At 34.4% G+C, this 22,686-nt stretch overlaps 2 pseudogenes; one reads left to right on the forward strand and one right to left on the reverse strand.

The window, feature by feature from the left end:
* LOC120139408 overlaps positions 1–22,686 on the reverse strand; it is a 43,335-nt pseudogene that overhangs the window by 8,751 nt on the left and 11,898 nt on the right.
* On the forward strand, positions 5,518–10,442 carry LOC120139443 (annotated as a pseudogene).

Here is a 22,686-nt window from a genome sequence, read left to right on the forward strand (position 1 = left end):
AAGTTTAAATGGGCTTCGTTTGATTTGTTTAGTTTATTGATGATCATTCTAGCACTATATGGACTTTTCTATGCGAAATAAATCTAAGAATAGTGATATTTTTAAAAGATTCCACAAAATGATTGAAACCCAATTTCAGAGTTCTATTGATATTTTTAAATATGATAATGAAAGTGAGTATTTTTCCCACATATTGGGGTTTTTCTTTACCAAAAATGGAATTGTTCATATCACGTCATGTGTCAATTTGCCTCAATAAAATAGGGTTACTGATTGAAAAAGCAAAAAAACTTCTTGAGGTTACTAGGTCCCTTCTTTTTTCTACAAATGCCCGTAAGTACTTTGGGGGAAAGACTCTCTTAACTTCTACTTATTTAATTAATTGTATGCCTGGTAAGGTCCTCCGATTTCAGTGTCCTAGGGAAATTCTATTTGTTAGGTATGACTCATAAATATACCAGTAAAGAGGACAGGAGATGGAGCGGAGTGAGCGAAGCGAACATCAACTGTCCTTACAAAGAAAGTCTCGTTGTGGGGTTACGAATTATGTGGGTTGGGGGTGCGGGGGCACAGCCCCGCGGTACGGTACAGGGTTAATTTTGTAATTATGTACCAGGGTTTTCTATTATAAATAGAGATGTAACCTAGACCTAAAATATCATTGAATAAAAACTTCTAGCGCCGCCTAGGCACCGAGGACGTAAGCACATTGCCGAACCTCGTAAAATTCTCGTGTTCTTTTATTTTCTTTACCCGTTTTCGTCAACAATTGGTATCAGATGTCAGGAGCAAAATTCGAAGTCGCGAAATTCGATGGTCAGGGTAACTTCGGATTATGGCAAACGAGGGTGAAGGATCTATTGGCGCAGCAAGGGATCTTGAAGGCTTTGCGATCTACAAAGCCGGCGTCGATGGATGAGGAAGATTGGGAAGAATTACAGCAGCGAGCGGCAGGAACCATACGATTATGCTTGGCGGACGAGGTCATGTATCACGTCATGCATCTATCGTCTCCAGACGAAATTTGGAGGAAGTTGGAAAGTCAGTTTATGTCCAAATCCTTAACAAACAAAACTGTATCTGAAGCAGCGGCTGTATGGGCTGAAGATGCAGGACGATCACGATTTGGCGCAACACGTGAATGTCTTCAATCAAATCGTTTCTGATCTGGCTCGGCTTGATGTGAAAATTGAGGATGAAGACAGAGCGATGATTCTGTTGTGTTCGTTACCTTCCTCTTACGAACACATGGTGACTACTCTTACATATGGGAAAGAGACTATCAATGTTGAGGAGATTACTGCAGCCTTGTTGGCTCACAACCAGCGGAAGCAGAATGCAGGGGAAAGCTCTCAAGCCGATAGCTTATATGTCAAGGGTAATCGAGATCGTGGACGGAAGCCAGAGAAGGCAGGGTCCGGGAAGCGGAATTCCAGATCTAAATCCAGGGATAAGAAGACGATTCACTGTTACAAGTGCAAGGAGGCGGGACATATGAAGCGAGACTGTCCGAAGTTGAAAAAGCAGACAGATGAGAAGCGTGATGGCTCATCCAAGTCTGTGAACGTGGTCGAGGATGATAATTCTGATTGCAGTGAGGGTGATATGCTTTCTATTTCAACGACACAATTGACGGATGCTTGGATTCTTGATTCTGGATGTTCTTATCACATCACGCCAAATAGGGAATGGTTTTCGACATACAGGCCGGTTAATTCTGGTTCGGTTTATTTGGGTGATGATCGATGTTGCAATATTGTTGGTATTGGTGATGTCAGAATTAAGATGCACGATGGCTCCGTTCGGACGTTGAGTGGTGTTCGACATATCCCAGACTTGAAGAAGAATTTGATTTCCTTGGGCACTTTGCACAAGAATGGTTTTATCCCTAAGGCTGACGAGGATAGGGAAACCATTTGGATTGTTAAAGGAGCATTGACTGTGATGAAAGGCAAGATGACTGCAGGGAATATCTACAGATTGTTAGGGAGTACCGTTGCAGGTGGAGTTCACTCTGTTGAGTCCTGTGATGATACGAAAAATTGTGGCATATGCGCCTTGCTCATCTTAGTGAACGTGGTATGGCAGAATTACACAAGAGAAACTTGTTGCATGGTGTCAAAAGCTGTAAGCTCGATTTTCAAGTATTGTGTTCTTGGTAAACAGACTAAAGTCCGTTTCAAGACTGCGAAGCACACAACTCAAGGGATTCTTGATTATGTGCATTCTGATGTATGGGGTCCTTCCACGACATCGTCTTTGGGTGGATCTAGGTACTATGTTACTTTTATTGATGATTTTTCAAGGAAAGTTTGGGTGTATTTTTTGAAACAGAAATCTGAAGTTTTTGAGAAGTTCAAGCTGTGGAAAGCTGAGGTAGAAAACCAAACAGGACGAAAAATCAAGTGTTTGCGGTCTGACAATGGTACGGAGTACACAGATTCACAGTTCCTACAATTCTGTAAGGAGCATGGGATTCAGAGGCATTTTACAGTGCGCAAGACACCACAACAGAATGGTGTTGCAGAACGAATGAACAGGTCGTTGAATGAAAGAGCCAGATGTTTGCGGTTGAATGCGGGGCTTCCCAAACACTTCTGGGCTGAGGCTGTTAACATGGCGTGTTACCTTATCAACAGATCGCCAAGGGCATCACTGGCTGGGAAAGTTGCAGAAGAGGTATGGACTGGTCATGATGTTAGTTTTGATAACTTACGGATTTTTGGTTGTCCTGCTTATGTGCATGTACCTGCTGATGAGAGATCCAAACTTGATGCAAAATCGAAGGAGTGCATTTTTCTGGGTTACAAGAAAGGTGTCAAAGGATTCAAGTTCTGGGATCCAGTTGCGAAGAAAGTTGTGATTAGTAGAGATGTCGTTTTTGATGAACAATCCATGTTGCAGCAAAAGCAAGACACGACAGTGGTGGATTTCGAGCAGTTTCCAGTTGAGAAACCAGAAACTTCTCAACCGACTTCTGGTGGTTCCACTACGGATGATTTGCAGGATTATAGTCTCGCCAGAGACAGGGTGAGACGGACGAATATAAAGCCTCCGAACAGATTGGGTTTTGAAGACTTGGTATCTTTTGCACTTATTGTTAGCAGTGATGATCCGGTTACTTTTCATGATGCCGTTACTAGTCAGGAAAACGACAAGTGGATGGCAGCCATGGTTGAGGAGATGGAGTCTTTGAATCACAATCGCACATGGGAGTTAGTTCCCCTTCCTGAGGGTAAGAAGCCGATTGGTTGCAAATGGGTGTATAAGAAGAAACCAGTAGTAACAGAAAAAAAGGGGGAGAAGTTCAAGGCTCGTTTGGTAGCGAAGGGTTTTTCACAGCAGAAAGGAGTTGATTATGATGAAATCTTTTCTCCTGTAGTCAGGCACACTTCAATCCGAGCAGTACTTGCATTGGTGGCTAGTTGGGATTTGCATTTAGAGCAGATGGATGTTAAAACTGCTTTTTTGCATGGTGATTTAGAGGAGCAGATCTACATGCGGCAACCTGAAGGTTTCACTCAACCTGGAAACGAGCATTTAGTTTGCAGATTGAAGAAATCTTTGTACGGGTTGAAACAGTCTCCGAGACAGTGGTATAAACGGTTTGACTCCTATATGATCAAGATTGGCTACAACCGATGTGAGTATGATTGTTGTGTCTATGTTAAGAGCCTTGATGATGGTTCTTTTATTTTTCTATTACTGTATGTTGATGATATGTTGATTGCTGCGAAGAACATGGATGATGTTATCGGTTTGAAAACTTTATTGAGTCAGGAATTTGATATGAAAGATTTAGGTGCTGCAAAGAAAATTCTTGGAATGGAAATTTGCAGGGACAGAGACTCAAGGAAACTGCGGCTATCTCAACGGGGTTATGTTGAGAAAATGCTAGAAAGGTTTGCGATGAGCAGCGCAAAACCAGTTAGCACTCCATTGGCGAATCACTTTAAGCTCTCATCAGAACAGTGCCCCAAGACAGATAAGGAAGCTGAAGATATGGCAAAGGTTCCGTATTCTAATGCTGTTGGCTGCTTGATGTATGCGATGGTATGTACTCGTCCTGATTTAGCTCATGCTGTTAGTCAAGTTTGTAAGTACATGTCTAAACCTGGTAAGCAACATTGGGAAGCAGTCAAGTGGATCTTTCGGTACTTAAAGGGTACTGTGGGACATGGAATTGTTTTTGGGAGTCAGCGGGATAATCCTTTGGTTGTAGGATATGTGGATTCAGACTATGCAGGTGACTTGGATAATAGAAGATCTACGACAGGGTATGTCTTTACTCTTGGTGGAGGGCCTATTTGTTGGAATTTCTATTGTTCAATCTATTGTGGCTCTATCTACAACTGAAGCTGAGTACATGGCAGCGGCTGAAGCTGCAAAAGAAGCTTTATGGCTTACTGGTTTAGTGAAGGAGTTGGGTGTTCAACAAGGTGGAGTTCAGTTGCTTTGTGATAATCAAAGTGCTATTCACTTGGCTAAGAATCAGGTGTATCGTGCTAGAACTAAACATATTGATGTAAGGTTCCACAAGATCAGAGAGTTGGTTGCATCTGGAGAGGTTTTGTTTCAGAAGGTACATACTGATGAAAATGCCGCTGATATGTTCACTAAGCCAGTTACGACAGACAAGTTCAAGCATTGCTTGAACCTCGTAAAATTCTCGTGTTCTTTTATTTTCTTTACCCGTTTTCGTCAACACTATTCAATATTGTCCTTATTTTAAACCTTTGACTACTCGTGTTCCTCTTCAACTTTTTTGGTTGCACTATTTTTGTATACAATCATAACAACTCTAAGACTAAGCTGGATCATAGAGCAATCCGATGTGTTTTTATTGGGCACTCTTCTCATAAAAAAAAAAGGTTATATATGTTACTGCCCTCAAACTCAGAAGGTTTTTTCTTCTATGGATGATAAGTTTCTTGAATGTAAACCTTTTATCTCTAAGTCTGAAATCCAAGGGGAGCAAGTAAGTGAGTTTGACTTTCAGCCTTTTCTGGTAAACATCGAACGGCTAATTATTTTGTTGCATACGAGAATACAAAAGTTTAGCCAGTAAGCTTTGACAACCACAAAAATACCAAACCTTGATAACCATATAAACCTGCACCAAACCATAAATCCACCAATTCCAAGATCTCCTAAAACACCAAATCTACCCGTTTCACCGGTGATTTCCCAAACCGAAAGAGAAAAACCTTGTGTACAAAAGAATGAAAAAACATACCCTAGCAGTCTCCAACTTATGTACTATCAAGAGCTAAAACCAGGTTTGGATTCCTTAAACAGTGAATAAGGTGATCAGAGTTTACCTAATAAGTTGGATTTCATGGTTGATACTAGTGAATTACTGATTGCTCAGCGAAAGGGAGTACGATGGAGCACAAACCATCTTATTAATAAGTTTGTTTCTTATGGTAAACTAATGATTGATTTTAAGAATTTTACAATCAAAGTGGATAGTATTCACATTCTAGACACAATGAAAGAAGCGTTAAAAAATCCAAAATGAAAGAAGGTGGTAGAAAAACTTTTGGCACTCGAAAGGGACAAAACTGGATTATTGTTGATCTCCATAAAGACAATAAACCACTTGGCTACATATGGGTCTTTACCGTAAAGTACAAGGCAAATGGTAGCATTGAACTGTATAAGGTCAGACTTGTGGCAAAAAGCTTTACTTAGACTTATGAAGTGGACTACTAATAGACTTTTTTACTCTTGTAGCAAAACTTAACACTGTAAGAGTGTTACTATCCTTAATAGTGAATATGATTGGGTGATTCATCGCTAGATGTCAAGAATGCTTTTATAAATGGTAATCTAAAAGATGAGGTCTATATGCGGGGTTCCATTGGGAGTACAAATAAAATCAAGAAACCAGTGAGTGTGCAAACTGTTGAAATCTTTATATGGGCTAATACAGTCTCCTAGGGCTTGGTTTGATAATTCACTAAGGTGCTTTTGCGAGACAACTACAAAAAATGTCAATATGAACACGCTCTATTTGTAAAGATTGCACTGAACAAGAAATAGACAATTTAATTGTCTACGTTGATGATATCATCATCACATGTGATGACTTATTGAAGATAAAGATGTTGAAGAAATTGTTGGCGAGAGGGTTTGAAACCAAAGGTTTAAGGACCTTGCGATATTTCTTGGGCATGGAAGTGGTCGAGAGAGTGAATTGTTAGCAACCAAAAGAAATACATTCTAGACTTGTTTTCGGAGAATGGAATGACTGGTCACTACAAGAAATTTCGATTGTTTCAACAAAATCATTTATCACTAAAAGTATTAAATTTGTCACGATATATTTATTCTAACCAATTTTATTTGTTACCATGTTTGTTACAATAACCTTGTCATGTAAAGTAAATTGTGACAAAATTGTGTTTGTTACCATTGTATAATATTTATTATAACAATGAAATTTTGTTACTATAATTAACTTATCACAATAAAATATTTGTCACAATCAATTAACTATTTCATCACGAGAAGTACATTTTGTCATAACTAACTTATATTTAAACATAAAATATAAAGAGTTTTTGTGACGAAAATAAATAAGGCGACAAAAATTATTTTGTCACAGTTGTACTTTCGTCACTAAATGTAAGTTACAGAGACAAATATTTGTTAAAATAAAATAATTATTTTATCACAAAAAGTAAATTTCGTCACAATTAACTTAAATTATAACATCAAACAAAAAAGTTTTCGTGACAAAAAATATTACAACAAAATTTATTTTATCGCTACTTTTATTTCGTAACTAAATATTTTTATAAGTTTTTATTATGACTAAATAATTTTTTACAATTTGTTATAGTGAAACAATATTATTTGTCACAAAGTTTTATAATGAGAAATTAATATTTGTTATAAAATGTTAATTTGATTAAATAAATTTGTTACAATTTTTTATTTTGACAAAATATTATGACTAAATAAATTTGACATAACTTTTTAATTTGATTAAATTTAATGTGTTATTGTGACTAAATCATTTTATTACAATTTGTTATTGTGAAAGAACATTACTTGTCACAATTTTTTTTATATTGAGGAGTTAATATTTGTTATAAATTATTATTTTGATTAAATAAATTTGTCAAAAGATTTTATTCTGATAAAATATTTTGACTAAATAAATTTAACATAATTTTTTATTTCAACTAATTTTAATTTTTTATTTTGTCTAAATAAATTATAATAATTTTTTGATGTTACAAAATAGCATTTTATTTAAATTTGTTATTATAACTAAAATAATTTGTTATGATAACTAAAAATATATTTTAAAATCTTATAACGATAAAACTAATATTAAATATCATTAAAATAAACATAAAATGTTTATAATAAATTTGTAAAAAAATAAAGACCTCCCTATAAATAAAAGTAAATTAAAATCCACCGTGAAGATCCATAAATTCTTCCACACCTACATGTAAATAAACAAGTTAAAATTATATTAAGTTTTTAATAAATATTTTAAAAAATAACATATGAAATAAAAATTAAATTATAATATTACATTGACTATTCAATCAAATGTGTTTCCTCCAAATCTTTGAAGCAATTGTTTCAAGTTTGCACTTTGCAGAGTGAGGATTTGGTCATAAATAGGGAATAATGTCTAGAAACAGACTCGATTTGTTGTATTCTCTTTTCCGTTACTGATTTCGACCTAGTTTTGGATTCGTTGTCTTAAGAATATTTAGATTTTTAATAGGAACTATCAAACTTAAAGAAGCATGGATAAAATAGCCTTGAAGAGCATTTCCGCTCAGTAATATATGGTCCCACTTAATGTATTACAGCCCTAACCTTGTATAGTATACAAAGTACTAAACCAAGTAAACAAGCATGCAGCCAATTCAAGTAATTCTTTAGCTCATTCAAGTAATTTATCTAGTAAAGTCAAAAACGTACTTGCACAATACAAAACTAAAAACCACTGGTAACCAAATCATTCTAGTTCTCTACAAATCGACACAGGGAGAATCAGTTTGGGGTTGAATCAAACATATAAGTGAAATAATGCACACAACAACACAAGAAGAATCAAGAAAATAAAAATTGCTCTGAGAAACAATTTAGAATTTGTTTCCTTAGCCATGCACTACCACCAGCTAGATGGTAATTCACCCTAAGGATGGAATAATTGTACAGCAAAATGATCAAATATTCATCCTATTTTAGCATGCATATTTTCTCCATCCCTCTCGATATTGATACTTATCATAATTGATCTCACTCATTCAGGATAGCTTGATTCCTTGGGGTCCACTCATAGGAGGAGAAAGCTATGCTTCCCGCTTCTCACTCTACTACTTTTGATAACTTCACGAATAATTACAGTACTCTTAGTCCTACTCAGGGAAACTATGGAGTATGGACTGCCATTACCCTTATGATACTGGACTTGATAGCGAACTCGAGAATATACACATTTAACTATGATTTGAGGCTTACAAGAGTAGCATAACAAGCATTTAGAATTAAATAATAAAAATACATACGAACAATCAAAATCTCCTAGATTTCAGCTCATTAAATGAATTCATTCTTCTCTTGACCAGTTTGCCAAACCCGCTGTATTAGACTATTAGTGTATGTTAAGTGTGATGAGAGTATGAATGAATGCGTGAGGCAGTTGACAGTGTTAGTAATCTATTAGGCTGTTAGTTTCAGGTTGTTAAGACTGCTAGAACTGCTGAGCAGTTACAACTTTGTAGCTGTGCAAGTGTGTATATAATGCCAGCTGATGTATTGTAAATAATATACTTTCTGTTATCAGTATTCTGCATATGTTAATAGATTCAATATTCATTCAGTTCTAAAGCTTTACATAGCTTCCTGCTCATCTCTTATTCATGCTCACCTTGCCATTGATGGCCCCTTTCTCACATGGTATCATTCGCTGTTGCACTGACGATTGAGTTTTTTTTCCTCAAGCTGTAGCTACTGTAGACTTCATCGCAGGGACAAAGAGCAGTCGTTTTGTGGATCTCGAATCGCCATAGCCATTGTGATCGGAGTTCTTCTTTAATGTCTCATCGCTTTCTTTTTCCCTCACGCCCTCATCAATCCCACTACCTCCATTCAAAACCGTCGAATTGGCAAATCAAGTTTCCAGATTGGTTCTTCGTCGTGTGAATCCTCGGAGCGGAGTAAGATGCTGAAGTTTGAAATCGTATCACTATCAGAAAAGAATTCCGAATTAAAGAAGCAGGTCAGGAATTTGAAGGAGAAGCTGCAACTGGCCGAACAGGGAAAAGATAACGCCCAAAAGCAGTTTCTGGTTTTGGGTGAGCAGCATAAAGCTGGACCTTTTGGTACTGTCAAAGTTTTGCGGACTAACCCGACTGTTGTCCCTGATGAATCTGTGAACCCAAGATTGGCTGCGATCTTGGAGAAAGTTGTTGTTCAGAAAGAGATTATAGTTGTGCTTGCAAATTCAAATGTGAAAGAGATGTTGGAGGTTCAAGTTTCTAACATCAAGAGAGTTGGTATACTGAAGTACCTAGTTATAGCTTTAGATGACAATATTGAAGAATTCTGCAAATCAAATGATGTCCCAGTGTACAAGAGGGATTCGGATGCAGGTATTGATGCCGTTGGGAGAAAAGGAGGCAATCATGCTGTTTTTGGGTTGAAGTTCCACATCTTAAGGGAGTTTTTGCAACTGGATTATAGCGTCCTTCTATCAGATTATATAATATACTTACAAAATCCGTTCAACCATCTTTATCGGGATTCTGATGTAGAGTCCATGACTGATGGTCACAATAACATGACAGCTTACGGATATAATGATGTCACTGTTAAGGAAGAGAGTATTGATTTCAAAGAAGATTATATTTGGAGCTCTTCCGCGATCTCATCCGATGAATCTAAGTCTGAAGATAAATCAGAGGTTTGTGATTTCATCGGCACTTCCGATTCAAGTCGAATGGAAGGAAGCATTGGCACTTCCGATTCAAGTCGAACGGAAGGAAGTAACGGCACTTCCGATTCAAGTTGAACGGAAGGAAGCAACGGCACTTCCGATTCAAGTCGAACGGAAGGAAGCATCGGCATTTCCGATTCAAGTCGAACGGAAGAAAGCATCGGCACTTCCGATTCAAGTCGAACGGAAGGAAGCATCGGCACTTTCTGATTCAAGACGAACGGAAGGAAGCATCGACACTTCCGATTCAAGTCGAACGGAATGAAGCATCGGCACTTCCGATTCAAGTCGAATGGAAGGAGGCAATTCATCTTTTTTCATCAAGAAGGTTGAGAAAGCAGAGAATATTAGACTATTAGTGTATGTTAAGTGTGATGAGTATGAATGAATGCGTGAGGCAGTTGACAGTGTTAGTAATCTGTTAGGCTGTTAGTTTCAGGTTGTTAAGACTGTTAGAACTGCTGAGTAGTTACAACTTTGTTAGCTGTGCAAGTGTGTATATAATGCCAGCTGATGTATTGTAAATAATATACTTTCTGTTATCAGAATTCTGCATATGTTAATAGATACAATATTCATTCAGTTCTAAAGCTTTACATAGCTTCCTGCTCATCTCTTATTCATGCTCACCTTGCCATTGATGGCCCCTTTCTCACACGCTGTATAAACACAACCAACTAAAGCATTCTGTACTATGAACCACATTTAACCTAAATGAAGTTACTTGAACCTGTCAGAACATAAACGTATTGTTGGGCCCTTTCCTATAAGCTTAGGCTTCTGGAATCACCAAATTTGAGGAAACCCACACCACAATTACTCGAACTTTAATATTCATGGAGTAAAAAGGAATCAATGAGCAGTTCTAATGCTATGCAGCGGCCAAAAAAAATCCTTTTAGGACTTATATCAAACATTTAAAAGACAACAAAGAACAAAATTTGAGTGAAAAGGGTCTAAAAATCCTTTTAGGACTTATATCAAACATTTACTCCAAGAAAGAGCTTATCTTAAGCAAACAATCTGATCAATAGAAATAGAGTAATACGATAATTCAACCACTGAAAGAATGTCAGTAAGGTAGGCATTTCACTTCAATGCGCAATGCGCTAATAGTTCAACAGACAACATCAATGTTTGAAAATATATTGATACAACCATTCATGTATTTGCACTAATATGATTTTTGCAAAGGTTATACCGTATTATTGTTTCACATACAAAGCATAATTATTCGATAGCAACTAGACATTCTTTATACCTTAACAATAATTGGAGACCGCAACTCCAGAACACGATGATTATCCACCGAACTAGTTTCCCCTATCGTAGACTGGAGGTCAGATGTGTCCCTTAGCTCTGTCTCTGTACTTCGGTTCCTCAGGTTCTTCGGCTTTGTCCTCCCTGCACAATTAATTTCCTTCTCAAGTCCATTAAATTATCGAAATTTAAGGACAAATATCGCATCAAAGATGCAATTTCACGATGTTTAAAGAAAATGAAGCATTGAATAAGAAAGCAATTTTCTCCTCGTAGTATTTCTTCGAGGTAGTCATTGATAAAAATTCCTAATTTGTCACAGAAAATTAAGGATTTGACGCCAGTGAATCGGAGATTGTAGGAGTCCAAGCCGTGGAGAGTACAGGGAGACTTGAGAGTGTTCTAATCTTTTTGGGGTTAGGGTTTGCAAATGGTAAAAAATAAAAGAAAGAGGGGAGGAGAGAGATGCGGCGCACAAGTGTTCTCCTAAACGTTTTGGTCTAATTAGGATACGATTCCTTATAGTCTCACGTATTTTATATGTAGTCCCTTGTTTTACTTTCTTCCAATTTGGTCACTAAATGTTTCTTTACTATTTCTGATAATGGCTCACTGTTTTGTTTAAAATAATAAAAGTATAATCTTCATAACATGATGGTTCTCAAGAGATTCATATAATATTAAAATATAAAATAAATCAATAATTATAATAATATTAATTATTAATAAAAATGATAAAAATTGTATATAAAATTCGTGTATTAAAAATAATTTATGGTTAAACTTTGATGTGTTATAGTTAATAAAAATAATCGTAATAAATTTAATACATGTTTTTTTATCATCCGTATTAATTAGGGATGTTCATATCTAGGTACTCGCTTTTTCAGGTATTTGAAATTTTTGGGTGTCAAAAATTCGGTCTACATCTCAACCAGTAATATGCGGGTCATCGAATACCCGATTAATATTTATTTAATATATATTAATTTTCAGAAGAAAAAAAAGATGTCTAAGGCTCTTGTACATTTTTAAAAAATTCAATTTGGTCATCAAATTACTGTTGCATTCAATGCGACCCTCAAACTTAGGAAAAAAACAATTAACATGACCCTTTAACCAAAAGATTCTATCATTAATGATTATGAAACTATATAATAAAAAATATTAAAAATAGTTATACAACTAAGAAGAGTATTATAGTGAATATAACATGATAAACGGAAGTAAACTTTACCTAAACTTAATGTAAAAAATTTAATAAGAAATTTACCCAACTATGGTTAATATATATTGTTCAAGACTTACACGAACCGCCTTACCTGAGGGCTTAAGTTAACTTGTTCATTCCCAATTCAATATATATATATATATTGTTCAATTTTTTAGCAATTTAATTTTCATTTTTACTATTTTTTATATTTTATTTTTTTGTGTATTTTAAATTTTAAATTTAGAATAATGATTTTTAATAAATAAACAAGCCCCTGAACTTTTTGATAATATAGCTTGTTATTATATTTTATTTGAAAATGTCATTTAATTATATATATATATATATTATCAGAAAAAATTAAAATTTTTGGACTTTTTTATAATAATAATTATATTTTATCATTATAATTAAATATATAACTACAAACGTAATTTTCTTTTATAAAAAAAACTTGAATCTTTTATTAATTTATAAAAAACAATTTTTTGTGATAATTTTTCTATAACAATAACTATTACATATAGTTACAAAACTTGTCACTATATAACATTGTTGCGCCACAAAATAGGGAGAAATATTTCTGATAGTATATGTTTTCATAATGATTAAAATATATAACTACAATAATAATTAATTACAAAAAACTTAAATTTTATTAATTACAATATATTTTGTTACTATATATCATTTTTGACATTAAAAAATAAGGAGAAGTGGTTTGATAATATATTTTTCATAATGATTAAAATATATAAGTACACAAATAATTTATTACAAAAAAAATTGAATTTTATTATTTTATGTGATAATTTTTTCTATAAAGATAACTATAAATTATAATTATAAAAATTGTCAATATAACTTTTGAAACAAAAAAGTGGAGAAAAATAGTTATGACAATTAATATATGCTATCACTATAGTTAAAATTTATAACTACTAATATAATTTGTCAAAAAAATGTGAATATCATTATTTTTTTTGTAATAATTATTAACACTTATAGTTACAAAATTTGTCACTATATGACTTTTTTGGCGCAAAAAAATATGGAGGGAAATCTTTGTGACAATATATTTTGTCACTATAATTAAAACATATAACGACAAACATTGCTTTTTACTAAAAACTTGAATCTCATTATTTGTTCTGACAATTTTTTTGTAACAATAATTATAGCTTATAGTTACAAAACATATCACTATATGATTTTGTTTTTGTGGAGACAATCATTTGTGACTATACATTTTGTCACTATAATTAAAATATATAATTACAAACAAAATTTGTCACAATAAATATAAATCTCATTATTTGTTGTGACAATTTTTTCTTTCATAGTTACTAAAACTTTTAGTTACAAAAGTTGTCACTATATGCCTTCAATTTGGCGTAAAAAATTAGAGGGAAACATTTGTGATAAAAATTCGTAATAAAATTTATTTTGTCACCATATGTTACACATGTTTGCTAATTGTGACAAATTATTATGACGATTTTAGTTTTTGTCATAATTGTATATCTTTTTTTAATCTAATGCAACGATTGTTTATTTTGTCACCAAAAAACTACTAATAGTGATAAATTAATTTTGAAAAAATTAAATTTGTCACAATAGTAGAAATTTCTTGTAGTGGGTTGGAAACCCTCAGAAACTCCCATGAAAGAAAACGTGAAGCTATGAAAGGAATATAATAGGTAAGCTCATTTAGATATCACTCATTGGGCCAGACATAGCTTTTTCTGTCAGCACTGTGAGCTAGTACATAAATGGTCCAAGAGAATAATACTTCGAAGCTGTGAATCGAAGCTTAAGGTATTTGAAAATGACATCAAGACACGTTCTAATTTTCAGAAAACATGAAGATAAAGCAATAAGGATTTTTTTCATATTCTAGTTGGGCTGGAGAGCTAACGAACATGAGGTCAACTATGGGTTATTGTTCATTTGTTTGGGGAAACTTGGTGACTTGGAGGAGCAAGAAACAAGTCGTAGTTTCCAGATGTAGTGCTGAAGCAAAGTTTACGGTGATGGCACTTGATACCTATGAAGGTGTTTGGTTCTAAAGACTTTTAACTGAGTTAGAATTATGTGATAGCAATCATTTTGAACTTTAAAGTGATAACAAGTCATTCATAAGCATTGCTAAGAATTCAATTCATCACAACAGAGTAAAACTTGTAGAAATTGACATGTGTTTTATTTCCGAGAAGGTGAATAAGGCTTAATTATGTCTCTTCCAAACATCAGCTAGCAGAGATCCTGACAAGGCACTTCCAAGAGTTTTTTTATAAGAATTAAAGGACTCAATAAAAAACCCCTTCATGATTAAAGGAACTCAAAATGATTTCCTTAATCAGAGGAAGGAGGAAAAGAGTGTCTTATACTTCATTAATAGAAAAGATACATAAGATTTAAAACAACAAGATAAAACCCTTACAAATAACCCAAAACCCCAAAATAAAGTACCCCTAAAAACCACATTGTAATTAGCATATACCAGCCTTAGCCAACCCATCTGATTCTATATTGGATGTCCTAGAAACCCATCTAATTACACCCTCCAATTCTTTCAACCTATAAGCTATATCCCTGACGATTAAGACATACATATCAGAACAAATAACACCATTCTTAACCCAATCCACTGTCATTTTACAATCAGTTTCAATAATCAATCGACCCTTAATACTTCCTCGCAAGGAATCAAAAAAAGATAATCCCTTCTGAATAGCCTTTAGCTCCATCAAAGTAGGTGCACCTGATCCAGAACCCTCATTGAAAGAACCTAAAAACAATCCTGCATCATCTCTTAGAATGCCAACAATTCCGTTTCTTTTCCAATCACCACTGGTAGTTGTATCCGCATTCAATTTGACAAACCCCTTAGGAGGAGGGGACCAAGGGATCGTAGTGATAATTGATTTGTTGTGGGGATAACAAGAATCCCCTAAGGAGGGGTCACAGATAAAAAAGTCCTTAGAAATAGAAGAATCTTTAAACTTATCTAAGAACCAGAAAGTAAGCCTAAATCTTGCTAAGAAAAATAAGTCAATCTGGTCTAACTTCCCGCCTTCAAAGACAATGGAATTCCTGACTTTCCAAATAGTCCAAATAACAACACCAGGAATAAAATTCCAAATAATAGAATTAAAATTCAAATATTCCCACGCTAGGAGAAAGCTTTGAGCATTGACATGAAAAGCCGAACTTAGACTCCAGAACTGCAAGAATTTGTTCCAAATTGACCGCATAACAGAACGAGAGAAAAAAATAAATGAGAAGAAGATTCATCCACCGATTTACAAAGAGGGCAAGAAACATCTTCAATACCCATAACCCCTCTTTTAACCAATTCTGACTTTACTGGCAGTTTTTGAAAGACCACCTACCATATAAAATACTCTATTCTTGGAGGCACCAATCTTTCCCACAAGATGTTATTCCAAAAATGAATCTTCTAGGAACCCGATGAACACACCTTAATACATGAACTAACAGAGTAAACACCATCCCTATTAGCTTTCCAGATCAGTTCATTATAAGCCTCTTTAGAAAGGCAGAAATTAGAAATGATTGAAATCAAATTTGTCCATTGTTCAAATTCCCAATCTGCCAAATTCTTTCTCATTTGAATATTCCAAATCCATCCCATTGAACTGAACTCATCGAACTCAATTAATTTTCCACTTTTATTAGAAGAAATAGAAAACATTCTAGGGAAAGAAACCTTGAGCGAGCAGTCCATCTCCCAGTGGTCTTGCCAAAACCGAATCAACTCACCATTACCAACTTGAATTCTATACGTAGTATTAAACTTAGAGCCAAATGAGTCTTCTTTAAAATGATTATTGACCACTAAACTCTATATCCATGAAGCTTGAGTTGGAACCTTGCTATTAAACAATAATAGGGAGGAGTCAATATTGTATTTAGAACATTTCAACATCCTCCAAACAACATTCCTATCATTAGCAAACCTCCAAGACCATTTCCTCAGAAGGGCTTTGTTCATATTAATAAGATTCAACACTCCCAAACCTCCCTCATTCTTAGGTTTTCACACAGTTGACCAATTAACCCAATTAATCTTTTTTTCTCCATTTCTCCTCTCTATAAGAACTTAGACATAATAGAATTAAGTTTAGAATTGACCAAGGAGGGAATTTTAAAAAGAGACAAATAATAGGTTGGAAGTGAACAAAAAACCGATTTAACCAAGACTAACATCCCTGCCAATGAAAGAGTGCAACTCTCCAACCAGCAAGTTTGTTGTAGAAGTTTTGAACAACCAGATTCAAAAGTTATAAAGAATTCCTTTTTACACCAAGAGGAAGCCCTAAGTAATTAGAAGGAACACACCAAACAATACAACCAATAGTCTTCGCCCACTCGTTAACCTCATCTTGAGTCGTACTGACACCAAATAATCTATTTTTCTTTAGGTTCAGTTAAAATCCAGTCATGACTTCAAAAACTCTTAGAACCCTTATGACATTTAAAATCTACTTCTTTGAAGCACCACAGAAAATTATAAGGTCATTTTCAAGTTGCAAATGAGAGAGATCAATAGAAGACTCATTCCTACCAATCTGTAATCCATAAAACAACCCCTCAAAGATTGCTTTTAGAAGCAGTTGGTTTAGAAGTTCCCCAAATAAATTGAAAAACAGTGGAGAAAGAGAACAACCATGACGGAGAACCTTTTCCATTGAAAATTCCTCAGAAGGGACCCCATTGACCAAAACATAAACTGAAGTTATTGTAACACATAGTCTAATCCAACTACTTCATTTGAAGCCGAAGCCTATTTTCTCCATAAATTTAAATAGTATAGGTCAATCCAATGTATCATAGGCCTTCCTGAAATCCACCTTAAACACACATCCCTTAAGTCATTTTTCCTCCAAAAGTCTACCCCATCATTAGCTATAATAGAACAATCCAAAATTTAATGACCTGGGATGAAGGCAAACTGTGTGGGACTGATTGTATCACTAATGCAGTATTTTAATATCCTCGAATGACACTTCGAAAGAATCTTGTATAACCCTCCTGCTAGGCTTATAGGTCTATAATCATCTAAACCACTAATGTTAGAAACCTTCGGGATTAAAGTAACGAAAGTGTGATTTATTCCATGTTCCCAATCTTTCCCCATATAAAAATAGTGAAAGAACTTCAGGATATCTACCTTGAGGACAGACCAAAATCTTTTTAAAAAGCCCATATTTAAACCATCCGACCCGGGAGCTTTGTTGCTATCACACAATTTTTTAGTCTCCCAAATTTCTTCCTCCGAAAATTCTTTTTCTAAAAGAAGACTTTGATCCATTGAAATTTTGGAAATATTCAGCTTCATATCTTCAACTTCCAAGGTAGACCTGGTGTTATAGATTTCTAAAAAAATGGCCCCTGACACTAGCTTTTATTGTAGTCGGATCTTGAATAAACTCACCATTAACATTCAGAGCACTCATGAAATTCCTCTTCTTCCTGACTGAAGCACATGTGTGAAAAAATCTTGTATTGCGATCCCCTTCTTCCACCCATTTCGATCTCGATTTTTGAAACCAAATATGTTCCTCAATTTTATAAAGCCTTCATAATTATGATATCATATAAGACAATTCTGCTCCTTTTTCTCTTCCACTTAAATCTTGAAACTGTTATAATTTTCCTCCGCCTTGTGGATTTTTCTTTCTAATTCAGTAATCTCTGCAGCTGGAAATTGGTCTCTCTTCCCCACCCAGTTTTTGATTGCCAATTTTGTTTTTTTTTTCAGGATAGCCAGAATACCAACTCTGTTATGTTTTCTCTTGCAGTCTTGAATAGTAGAATCAACTAGTTCCTCAAAGCCATCCTCTTCCATCAAATAATTTAAAAGTTTGAAAGGTTTTTTACCCCAACTAACTCCTCAATTCTCAAGAAAAATAGCATTATGATCTGACACAGACCTAGGAAGCAAAGTTTGAACAATTTCAGGAAATTCTTCTAAGAAATCAACATCAACTAAAAACCTATCCAATCTAACAAAAGTGGGGATATCCTGATTGTTGCACCATGTGAACCTACCTTCATTCAAAGGTAAATCAATTAATCTTATTTACTGAACAAAATGAATGAAAATCCCCATTGAATTTCTGTTTTGATCCCTCCCAACCTTCTCTACTTCTGATAAATACACATTAAAATCTCCTCCCACACAAAGAGGGATACTCTGTCTATTAAGGAAATCAGCTAGCTCTTCAAAAAAATTGGATTTTTCATCCTCAATAGCAGCCCATAAACATTAATAAAACCACACCTAAGTTGGTTTGTTCGAAATTTCCCAAAAATGGCGATAAATCTTCTGTTTATAACATGATCTTCCAATTCAAACGAACTCTCATCCCAACAGCTCAATAAACCTCCAGAGGAACCCACTGTTGGAGATTCTACAAACCCTTGAAGAGTATTCAATCCACTCATTCTTAAAAAATATCTCTGTACCTTCTCTAATTTTATTTTTTACAGCAGAAGAATTATAGGGCTGTTATTTAAAACCAAATTTTGAACAGCTCTCTGTTTTTCCTTTATTCCCAATCCCCTAACATTCCATGTAATAATGGCTAACTTATTTTTAACATTTATTAATCAAAAACCCAAACACCCCAAAAGAACAAAACCTCAGACCTACCTCAAATCTTTCTCCAAGTTTATAATTTTTTCCAAACAGGTTGACTTCTCTTCCTTAAAAGAAACCCCCCAATAGCTTACTAATTCCCAAGTATCTAGTGCTTCCCCCAAGAGAATCAAAAAAGCTATTGAAGAAATTGTTGTTGTGCTAACTTGATCTAATGTATCCCTTAGCAATGATCTTTTAGCTCTTCTGTTGAAAGTCTTAGATTTAAAATCATAATTGTCTCCTTCTGAAAGCCACCCTTCAATCATGTTATCCAAACTACTGTCAACTATTTGTCTCTCCATAGTAGACTCCACACAACCTTCCACATTATATTCTGCTACTACATTGACTGGATGAGTTGAACTTAAGTCCATATCCTTCTCCTTGTGCCTATCTAAAGCTCCCTCTTTTTCCGAAATAACAATTTGATCATTATCGAACCAGTGTCTTCTTTCCCTAGACCTTTTATACACGCTTTTGTAACTGCAAATTCTTCTCATCTCCATCGATTCACTCTTAGTAAATAATGTAGATTTAAACCAATAAATCGATATTCCCCTAGAAATCCATTCTTTATAATCTACATTAGACTCAACCAACATTAAATCTACTGTTTGATTCATATCTACACTACGATCTATCGAACAGGTGTTAGAAATCCCTCCATTATCATCTTTCTCTTTGTTGGCTGGATCAGCCATAATTTGACTCTGATCCATTTTCCAAACCTATTTAGCTTAATTGCTGGCCCAGCAAGAACAATCGTAAGCACTGTAAAACCAAACTACCTATTTTCTACTGATTAGGCTTGAGATCCATCAGGCGAAAAATTTGAAATTTAACAACCCAACCCTGCATGCTCCCCGTTTTTGTTTCTCCCAAAATTCTGAAATTCTGACACCCCTCTATTAATGTATTTCCTATATTTGTTAAACATTGGAAAGTGATTTTCCCCACCAACTCCAACCCAACTCGTATAAGCACCTTGGTCAAACCATGTGTCTACCTTTTGTCTATTTTTCTCTACTGATCGTTCAGAACTTTCCCCGCTATCTGACAAACCCTATCATCTTCCTCTTCAGAAACCTTCTCTCTAGCTTGTCTTCCATTAGAACCACCCACCAGCGATTTATGAGGAAAAAATGAGGAATTCTCAAGTGTCGATCCCAACTTAATACTAACTTTGAAAGACCTTCTATAGGATCCAAGCGTGATCACCTCTGGAACATCATAAGGGCTCGCCACCCTAATCAAAACCCTCTCCATCAAGAGGTCCTCCCTGTTCTTTGTAGTCTCATGGATGTCTTTCATCGTTCCCCATCTTCCTGCTAATCGTTCCAAAAATGAGTTCTGCCATCATAAAAGTGGAACCCAAATAACTCTACCAGACAAAAAGCCATTTGTAACACCCATATCCCGTATATGTTTCCGTATACAAATACAAATGTCACATTACTTTAAAAAATGTTTATTCATTTTTTTGTAAAGTCTTTAAAATTTTGTTGCAAACTTAATTTCCACATAAATAAATGTAATAAATAAGTATTCATTAAGACCTATAACAAAATATCATGTTAAATTTAATTACATGCCAAACAAGTTTCCAAAATGATTTTTAGTGTCCTAATGTTACTGGTGAGCCAACCTTAGTGGATGATATATGCTGCTACAGCTATACTCCTTACTTGATTTTTCTATGTTGTTAACTACACGTGGAAACACACACGTTAAATGTTACTTAGTGAGTCATAATATTGTAAGTAACCCTTATGTATACATAAGTATATTTTATTTGCTAACGTTCCAGAAATGAGTTCTGCCATCATAAAAGTGGAACCCAAATAACTCTACCAGACAAAAAGCCATTTGTAACACCCATATCCCGTATATGTTTCCGTATACAAATACAAATGTCACATTACTTTAAAAAATGTTTATTCATTTTTTTGTAAAGTCTTTAAAATTTTGTTGCAAACTTAATTTCCACATAAATAAACGTAATAAATAAGTATTCATTAAGACCTATAACAAAATATCATGTTAAATTTAATTACATGCCAAACAAGTTTCCAAAATGATTTTTAGTGTCCTAATGTTACTGGTAAGCCAACCTTAGTGGATGATATATGCTGCTACAGCTATACTCCTTACTTGATTTTTCTATGTTGTTAACTACACGTGGAAACACACACGTTAAATGTTACTTAGTGAGTCATAATATTGTAAGTAACCCTTATGTATACATAAGTATATTTTATTTACAATTATCATGATCATTGGTCATTATTCTTTCTTTTCATTTATAACCTCCATTCATATTTATAATGCACCATTATGCATTTTCAACTATAACATACCTTTATGTTGATAATGCACCCATATACATTTCAACTATAACATACTTTTCCGTTGATAATGCACCGATATCCATTTAAGCTATAGCATACTTTTCTGTTGATGATGCACCCATATGTATTTCAACTATAGTATACTTTTCTGTTGATAATGCACCCATATGCATTTCAACTATAGTATACTTTTCTGTTGATAATGCACCCATATGCATTACAACTATAGTATACTTTTTTGTTGTTAATGCACCCATATGCATTTCAACTATATATACCTTTCTATTGATAATGCACCCATATGCATTTCAACTATGGCATCTTTTTATGCTGATAATGCACCCATATGCATTAATATTTTCGTTCGTTTTAGAGCAGCTCATACTCTAAAACCATTCACAATATCATTTCCATATATTCAATAAAACATAGTAATTACGGTAAAACATACATTAACATTTAAATATTACATCCTGAATAATTTCTAATCATTATCATCTAGATTGCATACAATAAATGTACTCACATGGCTTGGCTTGCTTTGATATCCAAAACTTACCAACTGCTACTCTGGGACTTGGCCTTTGCCTTTTACTTGACTTGATTTAGGAGCTTGATTCCGATCTACACCATTATCCATTAAGTACACATAACATACCAATGTTAGTATACTCTTTAACATGGTACCTTAAGAATATTCAAAATATCATTATCTTAATTTCTATAACAATTACAACCTAATTGACCGTTCCAAGCTGAATAGTATTCATACTACTACTTGGTACCGATACTTTAATACTATGGTACTGATACTTCCTCTGGGTATCGATACCAAAATTAGGTTTGATGTTGCCTGGTATCGATACCCTTACCTTGGTATCGATACTACCGTACTATGGTACCGATATCCCCTTACGGTATCGATACCAAAATTAGATTCGATGTTTGCTTGGTATCGATACCCTTACAATGGTATCGATATTGCATCAACGGTATTGATATTGATTGAATTACTATCGATACTATCCAGCAAATTCATTTTATTTTTGCCTATAGTATCGATATTGTTCTATCAATATCGATACCCTTGCCTAAAATTTCCAATTTTTAACACGATTATTAGCCAAAGTGGGCCAAATTTTTTTTATATTTACACCCAACATTGCTATTTAACTCTTCTCTACTTATCCATACAAATTTTCCTTCATCTTGTTTCATAAAA

This window comes from Hibiscus syriacus, unplaced genomic scaffold, assembly GCF_006381635.1.
Source record: "Hibiscus syriacus cultivar Baekdansim isolate YM2019G1 unplaced genomic scaffold, ASM638163v2 tig00110745_pilon, whole genome shotgun sequence".
Taxonomy (NCBI): domain Eukaryota; kingdom Viridiplantae; phylum Streptophyta; class Magnoliopsida; order Malvales; family Malvaceae; genus Hibiscus; species Hibiscus syriacus.